The sequence below is a fragment of the Hyperoodon ampullatus genome, assembly GCF_949752795.1.
Source record: "Hyperoodon ampullatus genome assembly, chromosome: 8".
NCBI classification, from domain to species: domain Eukaryota; kingdom Metazoa; phylum Chordata; class Mammalia; order Artiodactyla; family Ziphiidae; genus Hyperoodon; species Hyperoodon ampullatus.
In genome coordinates this window covers 58,572,718-58,592,238 of record NC_136921.1, presented here as the reverse complement: position 1 = coordinate 58,592,238, position 19,521 = coordinate 58,572,718, and the positions used below count along the sequence as shown (strand labels likewise).

Sequence of the window (19,521 nt, the reverse complement as noted above, 5' to 3'; positions counted from 1 at the left end):
CCTCTCACCTCCACTTATTTTTTACCATAAGGAACATTAACAGGTTGTGCCAGACATTTCATTTTTCATGAGAAGCAAGAAATCTAGGTTTGTTGTTGTTGTTGTTGTTGTTTAAATCTCAAAAATTAAAAATATTACCAAATTATCACATTACAAAAATACCATGCAGGCCAACATACTGCACATATAGGCTAACTGTGAAGGCTAACACTCTACAAACCAAGAAAACTAACAAATAACAAAAACACCACCACAACAATCATCTGTGTGCTTGATTCATCCTGGTGGCATCACCTAGTTACCACCTCTGGTTCAGTCATCTTTTATGCTGGTGATGTTGAATTGTAGAGTGAAAAGGATGGAGCTAAGGCAGTTAATGCCCAGTTGTACCATTGGAGGGGACTTGGTAGAGAAAAATAATAATCTGGGAGAGCTGGCATAACCTACAGAGGTGAGCAGGACATATGATTTCTCACCAAGCTTTTGTGGTCTTGTTTGACCAGACCTTGTATTCTGCCTGAGGTATATACAAATGAAGAGCATACAAATGTGAGGTCAACTTCTTATTTGAGTTCAACTGTTGACAAGGAAATGTAACTTCTAAATGTAGAGCTTGCACCCTAACAACAATGGATACTCAATTCCATTCATTCTTTCAACATATATTCACTAGTGCCTACCATATGCCAGGCACTGCTATATATGGTAGTGAGAATCCTAACTTCATCAAATTTGCAGAAAAGCAAGGAAGACAGACACTAAGGAGGATGGGAAATGCATAGAATTATAGGTAACTGTTAAGGACCAAAAAAAGAGAAAAAAAGGACAAAGCAGGGAAAAGAGATAAAAAAGTATATAAAAAGATATAAAAAGGCAAAAAAGTATATAAAATTTTAGGTTTTAGGTTGAGTGGCCCAGAAGAGTGAAGGAATGTGAACCAACAAAAACTGTTTTAGTTGTTCATTTGGTTTTCAGTTGTGTTATTAAATGTTTTGTTTTTAAAATATCTTTAAAGTAATTTAATTATATCAAAATAAACCTTCACAGGTGATTCTGATAATTTACCAGGTTAGACATCTTTTAAGTTGGCCATGGTTCAAATACAGTATTGTCTGTGATTCACCTTTTCTCCAGTGAGTCACTTGGTCAGAAGTGATTTACACATCGTGTACAATGGCTGTTTGATGAGGACTCTTAACACCATTTACTCTGGACTGAATGTTCGTGTTCCCCAAGATTCATATGTTGGAGCCCTAATGTGATGGTATTAGGAGGCGGGGCCTTTGGGAGGTAATTAGGTCATGACATTCAAGCTTCCATAATGGGATTAGTGTCCTTCTAAGAAGAGACCAGAGAGCTTGCCTCTCTGCGGTGTGAGATTACAGCAAGTAAGTGCAGACATCCTGATCTTGGACTCCAGTCTCCAGAACTGTGAGAAGTAAATTCCTGTTGTTTAAGTCACTTAGTCTATGGTTAGAGCAACGCAAACTAAATAAAATACCATTCCAGTTAGCTGATATAAGCTGACTAGCCTATAAACTTTGAACATCAAATTCTTCCCCATTTTAAAGAATGACCTTGTCAATTTTCTTTTCCCAAACGTCAGAGCTAACAAATAAAATAGTTTCTGCTTTAAAATACAATAGCTGGTAGCTCTAAAATTATATCTACTACTTATTTTTCTTAGATAATTTTTCTCAGTATTTAGCAGTTCTTTTTAAATACTTTTCTTTTATAAATATATTTCAGTTTCATGATATAAGGTTACTCTAAAACATTTTCTTACATGATATCCAAGAGGTTTGTGTTATAAAATAGTGTATAGTCAACTATGTTATATTTAACTATTGATTACCTAGTTTTCAGATACAGAACTCTTTTGTTTGTTTCTATTCACCTTTTCCTCATAACATTTGGCATTTTCCTCATCATTAATGTCTGCAGGAGACAGTGAGGTAATCGCAAATTAATAAAGTTGCTCTTCACTGCCTTTAAGAGGAGAAGGAGGTTAAAACTATTGACTAAAATTAGTGTTTGTGGGTTATTTATGGATTATATTTAACATGCTGTTCCTTTTCACTGTCAGCATGTGCAGTTTGAGAACAGACTGCATATATTGTATCCACATTGAAGAGAAAGTTAGAAAAATCAATTCATGGAACTGAAAGAAAATACACAAATAAAGCAAATGTACTGGCAGAAATAGGCTGAATAATTTTTGGATGGAAATTTGGGAAATAGCAGGATGGTAACTTAGCTGTATTTTGTACTTTTAGGGTGAGGAAGGGAAGACCTAGGGCAAACGGACCACAGATTTAAAATAAAAATGAGGATATAGATTATTCAATTATAGAATATAAATTATTCAAGCAAACTTGAAGAAATCTGCATGTCTGTATGGCAATTGTGGATTTAGTGGTCAGCATCTTATTCAATCATAGGTGACCTTCATACAGTCCATTAAAACGTGTCATGTAGTAATTTGTCAAGTTTTACTAGGGCAAGAGTTTGAGTCCTGGGCACTACAAGGGGTATGGGTTTGAATTTAAACCTCCACCCCATGCTCACACCTCATGAGCTTCTTTTTTCATTAGCTCATATATTACTCCATTGTATATACAGTATTCCCATTGAGATTCAAGTATACATCTACTCTTTTTGTTTCATTTTGTGGTAAATATGATCTTTGGAAATTGTTCTTACCATAGTATTTGTAAATGGGAATTCTGAAGTTAACATGGCAGGTTCTTCTTGAATGTCAAGGGATATATATATTAGTAGCCTTCTTTATGTGATTAAATCATAGACTTTTATAATTAAATGTAACCTTAGAGACCTTTAAAGTTATTTTGTCAGTTGAAGAAGTGTACTTCTGGTTCCTGTTCCTACTATTCACTAAGCAGCTGTGGCTATGGGACAACTACTGAACTCTATGCCTTAGTTTTCTACTCTGCAAAAACATGAGCTTTGACCATATGAGCTACAAAGTTTTAAAAACTTGTATGATTTTGTCACTAGTGGGTTGATCCAGAGTGCAGGAAATTGTCTAAAATAAACTATTATCTAAGTTGAAGTAATATAGGAGAAACAATAAAGACAGGCTAAAAATAAAATTTATGTGTGAAGTTATGTTAATCAGAGTTCATAATAATCTGTTTTAGAAGTTGGGCAAAGTTATTGTTTTGACTTTTACTTGAGAATTTGGTGGATGTTTAAAACAGGATTGCTTAAATTAATTGTTTTAGAATGGGTTTGTACTTTTTATAAATATCTAAGTAACTAACTTCAACACTCATCTGATCTTAGAATCACTTGCAAAAATTGGCAAACTTCTCTTTAAAATAAAAGGAACTTTGAATCACAGGTAAAGGCAAAAACAAAAACAAACAAAAAAAAAAACCCTACACATTTTCTATGAATACCTAAGCCCTCTCATTTGACTTTTTCTGTGTTATCAATCACAGTTTAAATATATTATACTATTGATCTGTTTCAAGTAGCAATTTGCCAGAATAGGCTTAATATGTAAATATTAGAATGATATTGAACTTTGGCTACAGTTACGATCGATCAAGGAGGAGAAAAAGGCATATTCTATGTGCATTTTCAGTCTCTTGTCAGGAACAAACTCAGTCCTGTAACGAGTAAGAAGTCGTCTTCTCTTGATTTGGTTATGAACACTTTTATTTTAAATCAGTGTTAACAAAATAATCACTTCCCTTTAGGGAGCCCTTGAAAGGCTTTACCAAATGTACCCCTTAAGGACATTTGTTCATACTTTTCATAGGTTCACTTCACAAAATTGAAGTCATCATAATAGGTACTGTGAACATTCTGAGTACATGGATAGTTTGCCATGGGAAACCAAGGCTGTCAGATTAAAATGCTTCCAGAACTGTCTGAATATCAGAGAAGGTCATATTTATTTGCTTGAGAATGAATACAGTGTTAATATTGTTGGGAGATTAAATGTTTTGAGTGTTCCCACTGGAGTTTCTACAGCAAAGCACAATTATCTAATCTCTTTGCTGACCGAAAAAAACTCTAAGCTTAATGGCAAAAAAATTAGTCTTTACCTACACTAACACTTAAGCTCACTCCATTAATTTCTGAATGATATCCTTTTATCATTTGTATCTGTATTCTTTCAGCAAATTACTTGGTGTAATGACATTTAGAATTTATTAAAACGTATCTAGCACTCAATTTACATACTTGTATATTTCCTCAAATAATATACTTTATAAATAATAATAGAAATATGAAAAGTGTGTATACAATAAACAACCCAGTAAAACTGGCATGCAGAAATCATCAAAAACCTTTTTTTTCTACTTTACTTCCTAAGATAAATTATTACGGCAAGTTGTCATGACATCTATGAAACATTATAAATGATAGCAAGTGACAGGCTGTAAGTCTGGTGCATTTAGTCTTGCTAAGATCCTTAGACTGAGCACTTGCAGATTCACACTGAAATCTAGCCTGAAAGGATTCTATGTGTTATATTCTTATTAAAAGGTGACGAGTCTGATAACTTGAAAGTTCTTGACTTCGATAGCCCACCTTAAGAAGTCATTTCCTCTGTTTTGTACAAGGCAAGTCCACTTTACATGTTGTCAAGTGTAGGGTTTTTTGTTTTGTTTTGTTTATAATCATAGTTTAATGAATATTTTTCTCCCTCTGAATGTGCAAAGAAGCTGAAACTTAGTTTCAAAGGAGTTCTTACTTCTTATGAGACTCTTCCCTCCCTTCCTTCCTTTTCTTTCTTTTAATCTTCCCTCGCTTTGGCTGTTCCTTGGATTGCCAGTTTTCTTTTTATATCTGAGAGCTTTGCCCCTTTATTTGTTTTGTTGTTTATTTGTTTTCCTTTCACAGTCTAGTTAGATACTAACATTTTATTTGGGCTACTAAAACAACTTCTTCCCACTTTTCGTATCTCCGATCCCCAAACTATTAAGACCTGCAAGGTTCAGACCTCCTGTGGCAACCGCCTACCCCCTCCTTAGCCATAATATTTCAGAGGCTGGAATAAGCACTCACAACTTACTCTGAAATGCTCATTTTTTTCCTCTCCTTTTCATACACCAGAAGTTGTTTGTCACAATATTATTAGTTTTACCTTATAGATAAATGAAACTTAAGGTCAATAAGTTTTGTTAAAACCCAAAGCATTATTTGTCCCACCTTATAGATAAAGAAATAGGGTCAGTAAGATTTGTGAAAACCCTGTCCTCTGAGACTCAAGCTCAGAGATCCTGATTCAAGTTAAGTGTGGTTTCCATTACCAGGAAGAGCCTTCCCTATCATAACTATACTTTTCATTTGATCCTCCTCTACCCCTCAGCTGCAATACATCCAGGCAAACTGTTCCCCTGTATCTGATCATGTCCTACTTATTTCCATTTTTCTTGCTATTCCTTGTTCTTTGGCTGCCTTCCATATTTATCAGCCACCCTACTGGGTGAAATATCACCTTTCAAGACCTACTTCAACTATACCTCAGTGATTTTAAATGTTTCCCTTCTCTGAACCCCTTTGTATTTTTCTAATGTAGTGGAATATTCTTTGTCTTTTCTAAAGAGTGAAAATGTCTCACTTTTCCATAACTTGGGACTGCATTTTATTCATATATGCATCATTCATGATACACAGCAAGATGCTTTGCACTGAGTACATTTTATTATGTAACAGTAGAATGTATGAATAAATAAAACAATGACCATCTACACACCAAACCTCTACCACAGCAATCAAAATATATTTTCAATCAAAGCAGGCAAATGCTTATGTAGAATGACCACAACCATAAATATACTGTACAGTTTAAATATATATAGAAATAAATATTAAAGGAAAATACTTTGATATATAAGGATTTGAATTGTATAGGGAAGAAAATGAATAACATGATTAAGTGTATACAACAATCATTTCCAACATGTATTCTACATACAAGTGTATATAGAAATGCAAGAAAAGAAGAGCCGTATTGAATAATGTTTATTCTCAAAGGAACTAAACAGCTTCATGGAAGAAAATTAAGGAAAAGAAGGAAAAAAATACCCTAAAACACGCACAAGTGAAAGAGTTCCAAAACAAAACAAAAACTTTGATGTTTGGAATGTTTTAGTCTCTTAAATATAGTCTATCACAGTTGGGCCTAACAGCATTATTCTCTTTAATGATAATAATTGATAGTCTAAATAAATAAAGCATTCTACAAATCTTAACTCATGTAATTCTTACAGTCCCCTGAGAGAGGTACTATTAACAGTGCTTACTCCAGAGCTCCCAGCCAAGGTTCAGCCAGCCTAAATTAATCGCTCAGAGTTACCTGCTTAATAAATAGTGTAGCATGCTTTCAAATCCATTATTCTTAGTCTTTAAAGCTTGAGTTTCTTCCAGGAATGTGTCTTGTAGCTATAGTTAACGCTAAGATGTATGTGCACTGAGATGTACACAAGAATATACTTTGAAGTGTTCATTGTAATTAGAAAAGGCTGGGGGAAAAGCCTACATGTGTATTATAAAGGACTAGCCAAATGAATCATGAAATGTTCATGTAGAGTGAAATATTATGCAGCTATTAAAAATTAGGTAAATCTATATATTGATTTGAACCATTCTCTAGAATATATTTTTAATTGAAAATAGGTTCAAAAAGCCTATACAGAATACTCCAATTTTTATCGTATGTATGCATTTCTTTAAAATATATATATATTTTTAATAATGTTCTTTTATCCATTATGCTGCACTGTTTATCTCAACAACTATTGTTTAGAGAGTGTCTACTCTCCAAATTTACATGTTAGTACTAATAGACACAGTTACCATGCAAAGGAGATATTGAAATTGCAGTGTTGCCTCTGAAAACATTGTGGGTGGTTCAAGGTCAAAGCTGGGTCTCTAACATAATTCTGTCTACCTCCAGGGTTAGATTTCTTCTCACTATGCCAGTGATTCTCAAACCCAGGGTGATTTTGTCTACCAGGGAATATTTGTCAGTGTCTGAAAACATCACAGCTGCTGGGAAGAAAGGGTTGCTACTAGCATTCTAGTGGGTAAAAAACAGGAATACTGGTAAACATCCTACAAGGCACAGTAAGGTCTCCCATAACAAAGAATTGTTTGGCCCAAAATGTCAATAGTGCCAAGCTTGAGAAACCCACTCATACCAAAAAGATTCCTTCTTATCCTCAGAGACCAATCACCTGTGTGAGGCCTGATATTGTGAGAGTTGGCCTATCATCACAAATTTTGGTTAAAATAGAAAGCCTTAAAAATATATAAATAAAAACAAATACCTGGTGTTTATAAAAGCTGCTGGTATCAAATTGTCTTGGAAAGATAGGGTGGCAGAGAAGAGAGTGGTGATACACTTCTTTTATGTTTGTTTTCTTTCTTTTAAATGTAACTTAATGAAAAAGAGTCAGGATTTGCTTCCCTTATGTTTCTATTTATACTTATATATTGTATCATAATAGAGAGAGCATACTCATCTGTCACAGTTTTGATTCATTCACCCATTCAACAATTTATCAAGTAACTATTTTGAGCCAGGCACTATTTAGGTGCTAGGTAAACAGCAGGGCATAAAGCAGGTAACAATTTCATTACTATAAGGGGCTGGTATTCCCAGTGTAGGAAAAGAGTGTACAGTTGACCCTTGAACAACATGGATTTGAACTACGTGGATCCACTTATACGGGGATTTTTTTCAATAATACTATGGTACTACACAATCTCCAGTTGGTTGAACCCTTGGCTGCAGAATTGCAGGTAAGGAGGAACCACATAGTCGGAGGGCTGACTATAAGTTATACCCAGATTTTCAACTTCCATGAGGGCCTGTGCCCCTAACCCCCAAGTTTTCCAAGGGTCAGCTGTAAAAGCAAATAAACGAGTGAAATAAAATTTGTCAGGTGGTGAAAGACACTAATGGAGAAAATTCAACCAGGGCATAAGAATAGGGAGTGCTGACTTGGGTTAGGAGAGAGTAACCAGAAAAATTATAATTTTCAGTAGTGAGGTCATGGCAGTTTTCACTGGGAAATGGTAAGTGAGCAAGAATCTGCAGGAAGTGAAGGAGTGAGTTATTCAGGTATCTGGGGGGAAGAACATTTAAGGAAGAGAGAGAAAACAAGAAATGCAAATTTACTAATGGACCATATTTTCAAATACTTTTTGCTTTTAGAAGAGTTTTTTGTTTGTTTGTTTAGTTTGCTTTTTGTTTTTTTAATGCTCTAGGCATCCAACTTACTTTTCTCCTCCATGGAGCTTTTGCTATGTTTAAAAAATACCTGATGTGTACATGTAATTTTACTGCTGTCATTGAACTAATCTACTAAAATAGTATATACAGTTAATTTATGCATGTAATATGAGCTAAAAGTAGTCATCTACAATAACTTACTTCTCTAAAGGAAAGCTTTTAGGTTTCGTGTGTATGAAATTCTTAATGATGTTGAAATTAGTTCTGCCCCATGTGTTTTTCTTTATTTCCAATTTATTTTATACAAAGTTGCTATTAATGACTATGCATTTTAATAAGAAAGAAATTTCTAGTAAATATGAATATTCAAGCTGTTATGGTGTATGTTTGTAGAAATAATAAACCATAAATCATTCATATGAAAAAATTAATTATAGTTATTTAGAACAAACAACTTGGTAGAACTTCTAGTTTGTTGCTTTAATTTCAAATGTTCTAAAATTAAAAGCTTGAATGATTTATATGTTTATGAAATTGTATTATGCCAGTTAAAGTTTTCTAGATTTAGGAAAATTATTAACATATTCTTTAAAAATAGATTGACTTTTTTTGAGAGAATGATCTCTAGACACCAGAGTATACATTTGTAAAATATTACTCAGTAGAAAGCATTCATGAAACATGGTCTATAATGCTTGAGAATAGTTCTTTTAATGAAGAGTCTTTAAAGCATATCAGAAAAAATACCAGTTTCTATCACGAGGATTGAAAAAAATGTTAATTCTCCTAGATATATGAATGATCACCAGTGCAATTATATTAGATAGTTATATAATTATTATTGTCATGTTTATACCTGAATTATGTAAGCAAGTCCTACTTAAGAAAATACAAGTGATGAAAAACTGGACAAATAACATATCATTTAAAAAGATTCAAACGATACCTTATTTACTTAAAAATCGTGTTTACAACCGCTTTTTAGCAAAAGATTCAGTGATTTAATTGTTACACGTATATTGCATTTCCCTCTGTAATTTGATATATACAAACCAATTTATTTTAAATGCACTATAATTATGCTGTATATCTTAAGTGATTCTGCTTTCAAATCATACTTTTTAAAGAGGGGTAATTTACTTTTTAGTGTACACTGTGCAATGTCACTTAGTTCAAAGAACCTCAAATACAACCACCTAAGTTTTCTAAGCCGTCAGTCTTCTAATTGCTATAATACTATTCATTAAAGTAACAGTAATATATGAAATAGATCCAGGCAATTTTCCCAGTACTAAGGATAGGATATAGTAGTCTTCTCTAAGTACTCAAGCCACCATTAATGAAAACTAATAACCCATCAAACTTTACATTAAAGTAAAGTGAGAAATCTCCAAAGAACTATATATGATTCTATTCCAGCAATTTTTGTCACCTTAAATTGCTGTGTTCCAATATGTTACACTTCTTAATGCTAATTACCTTACAGAATGGATAAATACTACAATTCCAAGTACATCAAGTACTATTTTATTAACCAGATTATAATTAGTGATCAGAGAATGGTCTCATTAACATAAATGGAATAATTAAATCATCTCAGCTTTACCATACTTAAAAACATTAAATAATGATTGTTTCCCTTTTGTAAACTACTAAAGGTTAACTGTTCCGGAGTCACTTTCAGGGAAAAAAATTACATTATTCATGTTTATGGCATTAAAACAAGAATAAATTTGAAAATGTATAATTTTTTGAGTAGAGATATAATTATTTTATATTGCCCTATGTCTCCCCTTTCATTTAAAAAGAAGAAATAGTAAATGTATACATTGGGAAAAGATATAGTATGCTTTAGATTTATGATAGAATTTTGAGTTAATATAATTCAACAACATTTTAATTAGAGCTAGAAAATTAATCAAGAGAGTCAAAGAGGTCATTCCAGAAGTCTGCCTATATACTGTAGGCATTATCTCATGTTGGAATGTAACAAATAACTTGGAATCATATGATGATCTGGTGAGTATTATTCATTTCAACTGAGTTAAACAATCAGACCTGAGTCATTTTACTTCAGTAGACCTGCTTATTTCTTGGGGGATACATTCCAAGACCCCCAGTAGATGTCTGAAACTGAGGATGATACCAAATTCTATAGACTGTTTTTTTTCCTATACATACATACCTATGATAAAGTTTAATTTATAAATTAGGCATAGAAGGAGATTAACAATAATAACTAATCATAAAATAGAACAATTATAAAAATATGTTGTAAAGTTATGTGAATGTGGTCTCTCTCTCTTCTCTCTCAAAACATTGTTCTGTAATCACCTTTCTTCTGGTGATGATGTAAGATGATAAAATGACTATGTGATGAGGTGAGGTGGGGTGAATGGCACAGGTAGTGTGAGATAGCATTAGGCTACTACTACTTCTGACTATCCAGCACAAGGAGAATCATTAGCCTTGGGTAATCCTGGATCACTAAGTGATGACTACGTAGATGGTTGGATGTCAGGAACAGACTATGTTGATGGTTGGGGACACCAGCCTGGACGGAGCAGGACTGCACAAGATTTTGGCATGCTGCTCAGACCAGTGTGCAATTTAAAACTTATGAATTGTTTATTTCTTGAATTTTCCATTTAATATTTTCAGATCTTGGTTGACCTTGGATAACTGAAACCATGGAAATTGAAACCTCAGATAAGGGGGAATTACTGGATTTGGCAGTTTTGTTCAACCCAAATTAGACTTGGATAGATGGCAGCTGACCACAGAGGATTTGGGGGGGGGGGGATCATATATACCTAGATTTAGGTAAATTTTAAAAAATAATAATTTGTACTTGAGCATCAATATCAAATTTCTGTTTTTTCTCTTTTCATAATCAGTATCAGCACAAAGTTGAAATAAATGTCTGCATCAATTTAATTCTAATTAATAAGGTTCCATATTTAAACTATAACCATTGAAGGAATATCTTCAGTAGTATGGGAAAAAAGTGACCATAAATCATGTGCACCTTTAAAAATCGTATGCTTTTATGTTTTTAAATTGTGGGTATAATCGTTCTATATATGTAGATTTGGATGTATCAAAGATGGACAGTATGCAAAAGGCCAGTGATGAGATTATTCTGTGCTGAATTGACTAATAATGAGATTATGTGTGGGAGGAAAAAAGATTCTGTTATTTTAGAGATTAAGAGCTTTGCAGGAGGACTCATGAATAATACTTGTGACATTTTAAGGACTGCTAAGATTTCAATCTGGAAGAACAGTTTTTGTTTTTTTTAAAATGGATCTGACCTCATCATCTGTAATATTGCCTTTAATGGAGGCAAAATTATTGAGACTTCTTAAGTTAGAATACTTCTTATATTTCCATTGGATGGACAATAGATTACATAAAAGCTGCATAGTTATAGAACATAGCCATAATATATACTATCAGGAAAATTTCAAAATTATTTAACCATATTCTACTATTTGAAAATTTATCTGGAAAACCCCCTTCAAACATGTTTTTCTTTTTTTAAAATAGCCAATATACCTCCAAATCATTTCCATGCAAATTAAATCTAAGCATTCATGTATTTTTTTCTCTCATGATATTTTGCCATTCATATTTTTCAGAGGGAATTCTGGTTGTGAGAAATCTAGTCAAAGTTGGAAAATACTTGGTGTAGAATGACAAAAATCACATCTCCAGATCATCTTACCATTCCTTCTTCTTAAAAAATCTTGTATCAATAAGGCTATCATTTTGTTTTAAATCCCCAATACAATGAGAACTGTATGCATTTGCAAATTCAGAGTTGCATTCTTTATTCAGGAACATTATATTATGACTTATTTCTAGTATACCAAGTCCTTATCTCATGGATTTCCAGGTATGAAAATGAGGGCACAATTAAGTGATCACATAGGGATGCTCATTCTGAGTTTCTTTATAAAAAGCACATGCATTTTTTTTTATGACTCACATTTAAAATATGACATTTGTGATTTAATAAATTACAAAATAAAGGATTATAGGATGATGCTCACTTTACAAATCACAATTTTTAAAAATTTTCTGATTGAAGAGTATGCTCCAGCTGGCAGCAATCCCTACAATTCAATTGAAAGTATTGAGTTGAAATGACATAATATTTTGGTAACATTATTTAAGTGGGCAACATTTCCCTCTGAAATCTGCTATAACATGGAGGCTGTATATGTTTTTATTTTCAAGCGAATAGATAAATTATTTGGGAAAGACAGGAACATGGCAAATGGGAGCACCAAAGATCATTTCTTTGTGACAGTATTTATTTTTTAACCTTTTCCCAGTAATATATTTATATTTACACTCACATATATATTTCTAGTCTGTAAATTTTACAGTATTAATTATTTGGCATTGTCAAGAGTTGGGTAGTAACTACAATGACATTCATATTTTAATAATAAGGAGAGAGTAATAAATTATCTAGGATAGAATAGCCATTTGAAGCAATTTTTAGAATATTGGAACCTTCTAATATGCAGTGTGCTCAAACCAGAATAAAATACTAATTCATTGATTACTATATGATATTAAAAGAAAACATTGCTCAAGAAGCACACTGTAAAATTGATTTTAATTAATTGAAATCAAAATTTAATATTAATGCTAATCAGTAAGTGATTTTAGAAATGGACAGAATAGAATTATTTAAAGATATCAGTAATTTTTGTTCTGGAACTCTGGTTTAAAACTTTATCTAGAAAAGTTAAAAATTATGACATTTAAAAAAATTATATATAAACTTCCTTTCCATTTTAATTTGTCATAAACATTGATTTCTAGGTCAATAAACATTTCCACAATATCATTTTAATGTTTATACACTTTATACAATGTTTATGTACTATATAGTTATATATTTAATTTTTAGGGTTTTTCTGGAAATTATAAATATTGTGATGACTATCCATATAACTAATTATTTGCAGAATTTAGGGTACAGTGTTAGATGTCACATTTCTGAGTAAAATGGTTTACACGTTTTTAAGGCTCTATCATTAATCATCATTTGCACTCATAGGCATTCTGTCCATTGATGAAAGCAGTACTATTTTTCCCAGTTCCTGCTCCCACATTTGCAATATCTGGTTAGACACCTAGTTTTCTTTATTTCATTCAGACTTGCATGGTTCTCAGACCCTTCTATATCATGATTTTCATCTTCTAGGCCTGTTTCCTATTTTTCAAAATCTTCACACAACTGAAAACCAAGACCTGAACATAATAATAAGGATATATTTAGGACAAGGTCTACTGAGATTAATAGTTCCTGGGCACTGTTTACAGAATTTGGTTACCAGGAACAGAGACTTTCATTCTGGCTATCTCAAGTAGGGAGAAAATGTCTATTATAAAAATACATGTGACTCCAAAATGATACAGAAATTTTAACAAAATTCTATATTAGAAGCCATAGAATGCCTGTCATACAGACAGACTGGGAAGGTCAATCTAATACAAGGCAATTCTAGGGACTTCAGCAGAGAAGTTAAAGGATAGTTGGTTCTAACTGACTCATGGTCAACTATGGCTTCTTCAACCCCATCTCGAAATGAGTAGAAGTTATAAGGAGGAAAAAAAGTATATATATATGTGTATGTATATAAGTATGTGTATATGTGTGTGTGTGTGTATACATATATGTATATATATATACATATATATATATATATATATATATATATGAAGAGAGAGAGAGATGTAGACATAGAGCTTGGGTGAATAAAAGTAAATGCATGAGAGATCCCAGATATTGCTATTCTGTCAGAACAAAATAGCACCGTATTTTTTAAAATTTCACATTAATGTGATTCCAAGTCCCAACTTGCTCAGAATATCAGGAGGTTCAATCTTTTAGTAAGATTACCTACCTTAAAGTTTGCCCAACATGATTAGACTTGCTTATTTTGATTTTATTTATTTAAAAATTTTGAACATATGAGTTTAATTACCTGCTAGACCATCCAGATGGAAATATGTGATAAAAGAATGGAAGCAAGGGTCATAAACTTAGAAGAGATGCAGGTATTTTTAGACCAGTTTAGGATTAGACATTCACTGACTGGATTATTTTTAACATTTATAATAGAACTTTTTTACCAAAATAAAATAATGTATTAAAAGTTACATCCAGAGTCCCTCCCATTGGGAAACTTGCACAAGCCTCTTAGATAGCCTCATCCACCAGAAGGCAAACAGCAGAAGCCAGAAGAACTACAATCCTGAAGCCTGTGGAACAAAAAACACATTCACAGAAAGATAGACAAGATGAAAAGGCAGAGGGCTATGTACCAGTTGAAGGAACAAGATAAAACCCCAGAGAAACAACTAAATGAAGTGGAGATAGGCAACCTTCCAGAAAAAGAATTCAGAATAATGATAGTGAAGATGATCCAGGACCTCAAAAAAGAATAGAGGCAAAGGTCGAGAAGATGCAAGAAATGTTTAACAAAGACCTAGAAGAATTAAAGAACAAAAAACAGAGATGAACAATACAATAACTGAAATGAAAACTACACTAGAAGGAATCAATAGCAGAATAACTGGGACAGAAGAACGGATAAGTGACCTAGAAGACAGAATGGTGGAGTTCACTGCTGCAGAACAGAATAAAGAAAAAAGAATGAAAAGAAGTGAAGACAGCCTAAGAGACTTCTGGGACAACATTAAATGCAACAACATTTGCATTATAGGGGTCCCAGAAGGAGAAGAGAGAGAGAAAGGACCAGAGAAAATATTTGAAGAGATTATAGTCGCAAACTTCCCTAACATGGGAAAGGAAATAGCCAACCAAGTCCAGGAAGTGCAGCAAGTCCCATACAGGAAAAACCCAAGGAGAAACATGCCGAGACACATAGTAATCAAATTGGCAAAAATTAAAGACAAAGAAAAATTATTGAAAGCAGCAAGGGAAAAATGACACATAACATACAAGGGAACTCCCATAAGGTTAACAGCTGATTTCTCAGCAGAAACTCTACAAGCCAGAAGGGAGTGGCATGATATACTTAAAGTGATGAAAGGGGAAAACCTACTACCATTATTACTCTACCCAGCAAGGATCTCATTCAGATTCGATGGAGAAATCAAAAGCTTTACAGACAAGCAAAAGGTAAGAAAATTCAGCACCACCAAACCAGCTCTACAACAAATGCTAAAGGAACTTCTCTAAGTGGGAAACACAAAAGAAGAAAAAGACCTACAAAAACAAACCCAAAACAATTAAGAAAATGGTCATAGGAACATACACATCAATAATTACCTTAAACGTGAATGGATTAAATGCTCCAACCAAAAGACACAGGCTTGCTGAATGGATACAAAAACAAGACCCATCTATATGCTGTCTACGAGAGACCCACTTCAGACCTAGGGACACATACAGACTGAAAGTGAGGGGGTGGAAAAAGATAGTCTATGCAAATGGAAATCAAAAGAAAGCCGGAGTAGCACTACTCATATCGGATAAAATAGACTTTAAAATAAAGAATATTATAAGAGACAAGGAAGGACACTACATAATGATCAAGGGATCAATCCAAGAAGAAGATATAACAATTATAAATATATATGCACCCAACATAGGAGGACCTTAAATCATAAGGCAACTGCTAACAGCTATAAAAGAGGAAATCGACAGTAACACAATAATACTGGGGGACTTTAACACCTCACTTACACCAATGGACAGATCATCCAAAATTAAAATTTAAAAATGGAAACAGAAGCTTTAAATGACACAATACACCAGATAGGTTTAATTCATATTTATAGGACATTCCATCCAAAAACAGCAGATTACACATTCTTCTCAAGTGCACACAGAACGTTCTCCAGGTTAGATCACATCTTGGGTCAAAAATCAAGCCTCAGTAAATTTAAGAAAATTGAAATCATATCAAGCATCTTTTCTGACCACAATGCTATGAGATTAGAAATGAATTACAGGGAAAAAAAGGTAAAAAACAAAAACACATGGAGGCTAAACAATACGTTACTAAATAACCAAGAGATCACTGAAGAAATCAAAGAGGAAATCAAAAAATATCTAGAGACAAATGACAATGGAAACACGATGATCCAAAAGCTATGGGATGCAGCAAAAGCAGTTCTAAGAGGGAAGTTTATAGCTATACAAGCCTACCTCAAGAAACAAGAAAAACTCAAATAAACCATCTAACCTTACATCTAAAGGAACTAAAGAAAGAAGAACAAACAAAACCCAAGGTTAGCAGAAGGAAAGAAATCATAGAGATCAGAGCAGAAATAAATGAAATAGAAACAAAGAAAACAATAGCAAAGATCAAGAAAACTAAAAGCTGGTTCTTTGAGAAGGTAAACAAAATTGATAAACCATTAACCAGACTCTTCAAGAAAAAGAGGGAGAGGACTCAAATCAATAACATTAGAAATGAAAAAGAAGAAGTTACAACAGACATTGCAGAAATACAAAGCATCCTAAGAGACTACTACAAGCAACTCTATGCCAATAAAATGGACAACCTGGAAGAAATGGACAAATTCTTCAAAGGTATAACCTTCCAAGACAGAACCAGAAAGCAATAGAAAATATGAACAGACCACTCACAAGTAATGAAATTGAAACTGGGATTAAAAATCTTCCAACAAACAAAATTCCAGGACCAGATGGCCTCACAGTTGAATTCTATCAAACATTTAGAAAAGAGCTAACACCCATCTTTCTCAAACTCTTCCAAAAATTTGCAGAGGAAGGAACACTCCCAAATTCATTCTATGAGGCCAACATCACCCTGATACCAAAAGCACACAAAGATACTACAAAAAAAGAAAATTACAGACCAATATCACTGATGAATATAGATACAAAATCCTCAACAAAATACTAGCAAGCAGAATCCAACAACACATTAAAAGGATCATACACCATGATCGAGTGGGATTTATCCCAGGGATACAAGGATTCCTCAGTATACGCAAATCAATCAATGTGATACACCATATTAACAAACTGAAGAATAAAAACATATGATCATCTCAATAGATGCAGGAAAAGCTTTTGACGAAATTCAACACCCATTTATGATAAAAACTCTGCAGAAAGTGGGCATAGAGGGAACCTACCTCAACATAATAAAGGCCATATATGACAGATCCATAGCAAACATCATTCTCAATGGTGAAAAACTGAAAACATTTCCTCTAAGATCAGGAACAAGACAAGGATGTCCACTCTCACCACTATTACTCAACATAGATTTGGAAGTCCTAGCCATGGCAATCAGAGAAGAAAAAGAAATAAAAGGAATCCAAATTGGAAAAGAAGAAGTAAAACTGTCACTGTTTGCAGATGACATGATACTATATATAGAGCATCCTAAAAATGCTACCATAAAACTACTAGAGCAAATCAATAAATTTGGTAAGGTTGCAGGATACAAAATTAATGCACAGAAATCTCTTGCATTCCTATACACTAATGATGAAAAATTTGAAAGAGAAATTAAGGAAACACTACCATTTACCATTGCAATGGAAAGAAAAAATACGTAGGAATAGACCTACCTAGGGAGACAAAAGACCTGTATGCAGAAAACTATAAGACACTGATGAAAGAAATTAAAGATGATACCAACAGATGGAGAGATATACCATGTTCTTGCATTGGAAGAATCAATATTGTGAAAATGACTATACAACCCAAAGCAATCTACAGATTCAATGTAAACTCTATTAAATTACCAATGGCAATTTTTACAGAACTAGAACAAAAAATCTTAAAATTTGTATGGAGACACAAAAGTCCCTGAATAGCCAAAGCAGTCTTGAGGGAAAAAAACGGAGCTGGAGGAACCTGACTTCAGACTATACTACAATGCTACAGTAATCAAGACAGTATAGTACTGGCATAAAAACAGAAACATAGATCAATGGAACAAGATAGAAAGCCCAGAGATAAACCCACACACCTATGGTCAACTAATCTATAACAAAGGAGGCAAGGATATACAATGGAGAAAAGACAGTCTCTTCAATAAGTGGTGCTGGGAAAACTGGACAGCTACATTTAAAAGAATGAAATTAGAACAATCCCTAACACCATACACAAAAATAAATTCAAAATGGATTAGAGACCTAAATATAAGACTGGACACTATAAAACTCTTAGAGGAAAACATAGGAAGAACACTCTTTGACATAAATCACAGCAAGATCTTTTTTGATCCACCTCCTAGAGTAATGGAAATAAAAACAAAAATAAACAAATGGGACCTAATGAAACTTCAAAGTTTTTGCACAGCAAAGGAAACCATATACAAAACGAAAAGGCAACCCTCAGAATGGGAGAAAATATTTGCAAATGAATCAATGGACAAAGGATTAATCTCCAAAATATATAAACAGCTCATGCAGCTCAATATTAAAGAAACAAACAACTGAATCCAAAAATGGGAAGAAGCCCTAAATAGATATTTCTCCAAAGAAGACATACAGATGGCCAAGAAACACATGAAAAGCTGCTCAACATCACTAATTATTAGAGAAATGCAAATCAAAATTACAATGAGGTATCACCTCACACCAGTTAGAATGGGCATCATCAGAAAAATCTGCAAACAATAAATGCTGGAGAGGGTGTGGAGAAAAGGGAACCCTCTTGCACTGTTGGTGGGAATGTAAATTGATACAGCCACTATGGAGAACAGTATGGAGGTTCCTCAAAAAACTAAAAATAGAATTACCATATGATCCAGCAATCCCACTACTGGGCATATACCCTGAGAAAACCATAATTCAGAAAAACACATGCACCCCAATGTTCATTGCAGCACTATTTACAATAGCCAGGTCATGGAAGCAACCTAAATGCCCATCAACAGACAAATGGTTAAAGAAGATGTGGTACATATATATAATGGAATATTACTCAGCCATAAAAAGGAATGAAATTGGGTCATTTGTTGAGACGTGGATGGATCTAAAGACTGTCATACAGAGTGAAGTAAGTCAGAAAGAGAAAAAAAATATCGTATATTAACGCATGTATGTGGAACCTAGACAAATAGTACAGATGAACCAGTTTGCAGGACAGAGTTGAGACAGATGTAGAGAACAAATTTATGGACACCAAGGGGGGAAAGCCGTGGGGGCGGGTGGGATGGTGGTGTGACGAATTGAGCGATTGGGATTGACATTATACACTGATGTGTATAAAACTGATGACTAATAAGAACCTGCTGTATAAAAAAATAAATAAAATTAAATTA

At 33.4% G+C, this 19,521-nt stretch overlaps 1 protein-coding gene across 1 annotated transcript in view; it reads left to right on the top strand.

Annotated features, from left to right (window-relative positions):
- Positions 1-19,521, top strand: part of LRP1B (LDL receptor related protein 1B) — a gene marked incomplete at both ends in the record, with an annotated part of 1,860,945 nt that overhangs the window by 1,275,480 nt on the left and 565,944 nt on the right. The window lies entirely within an intron of this gene.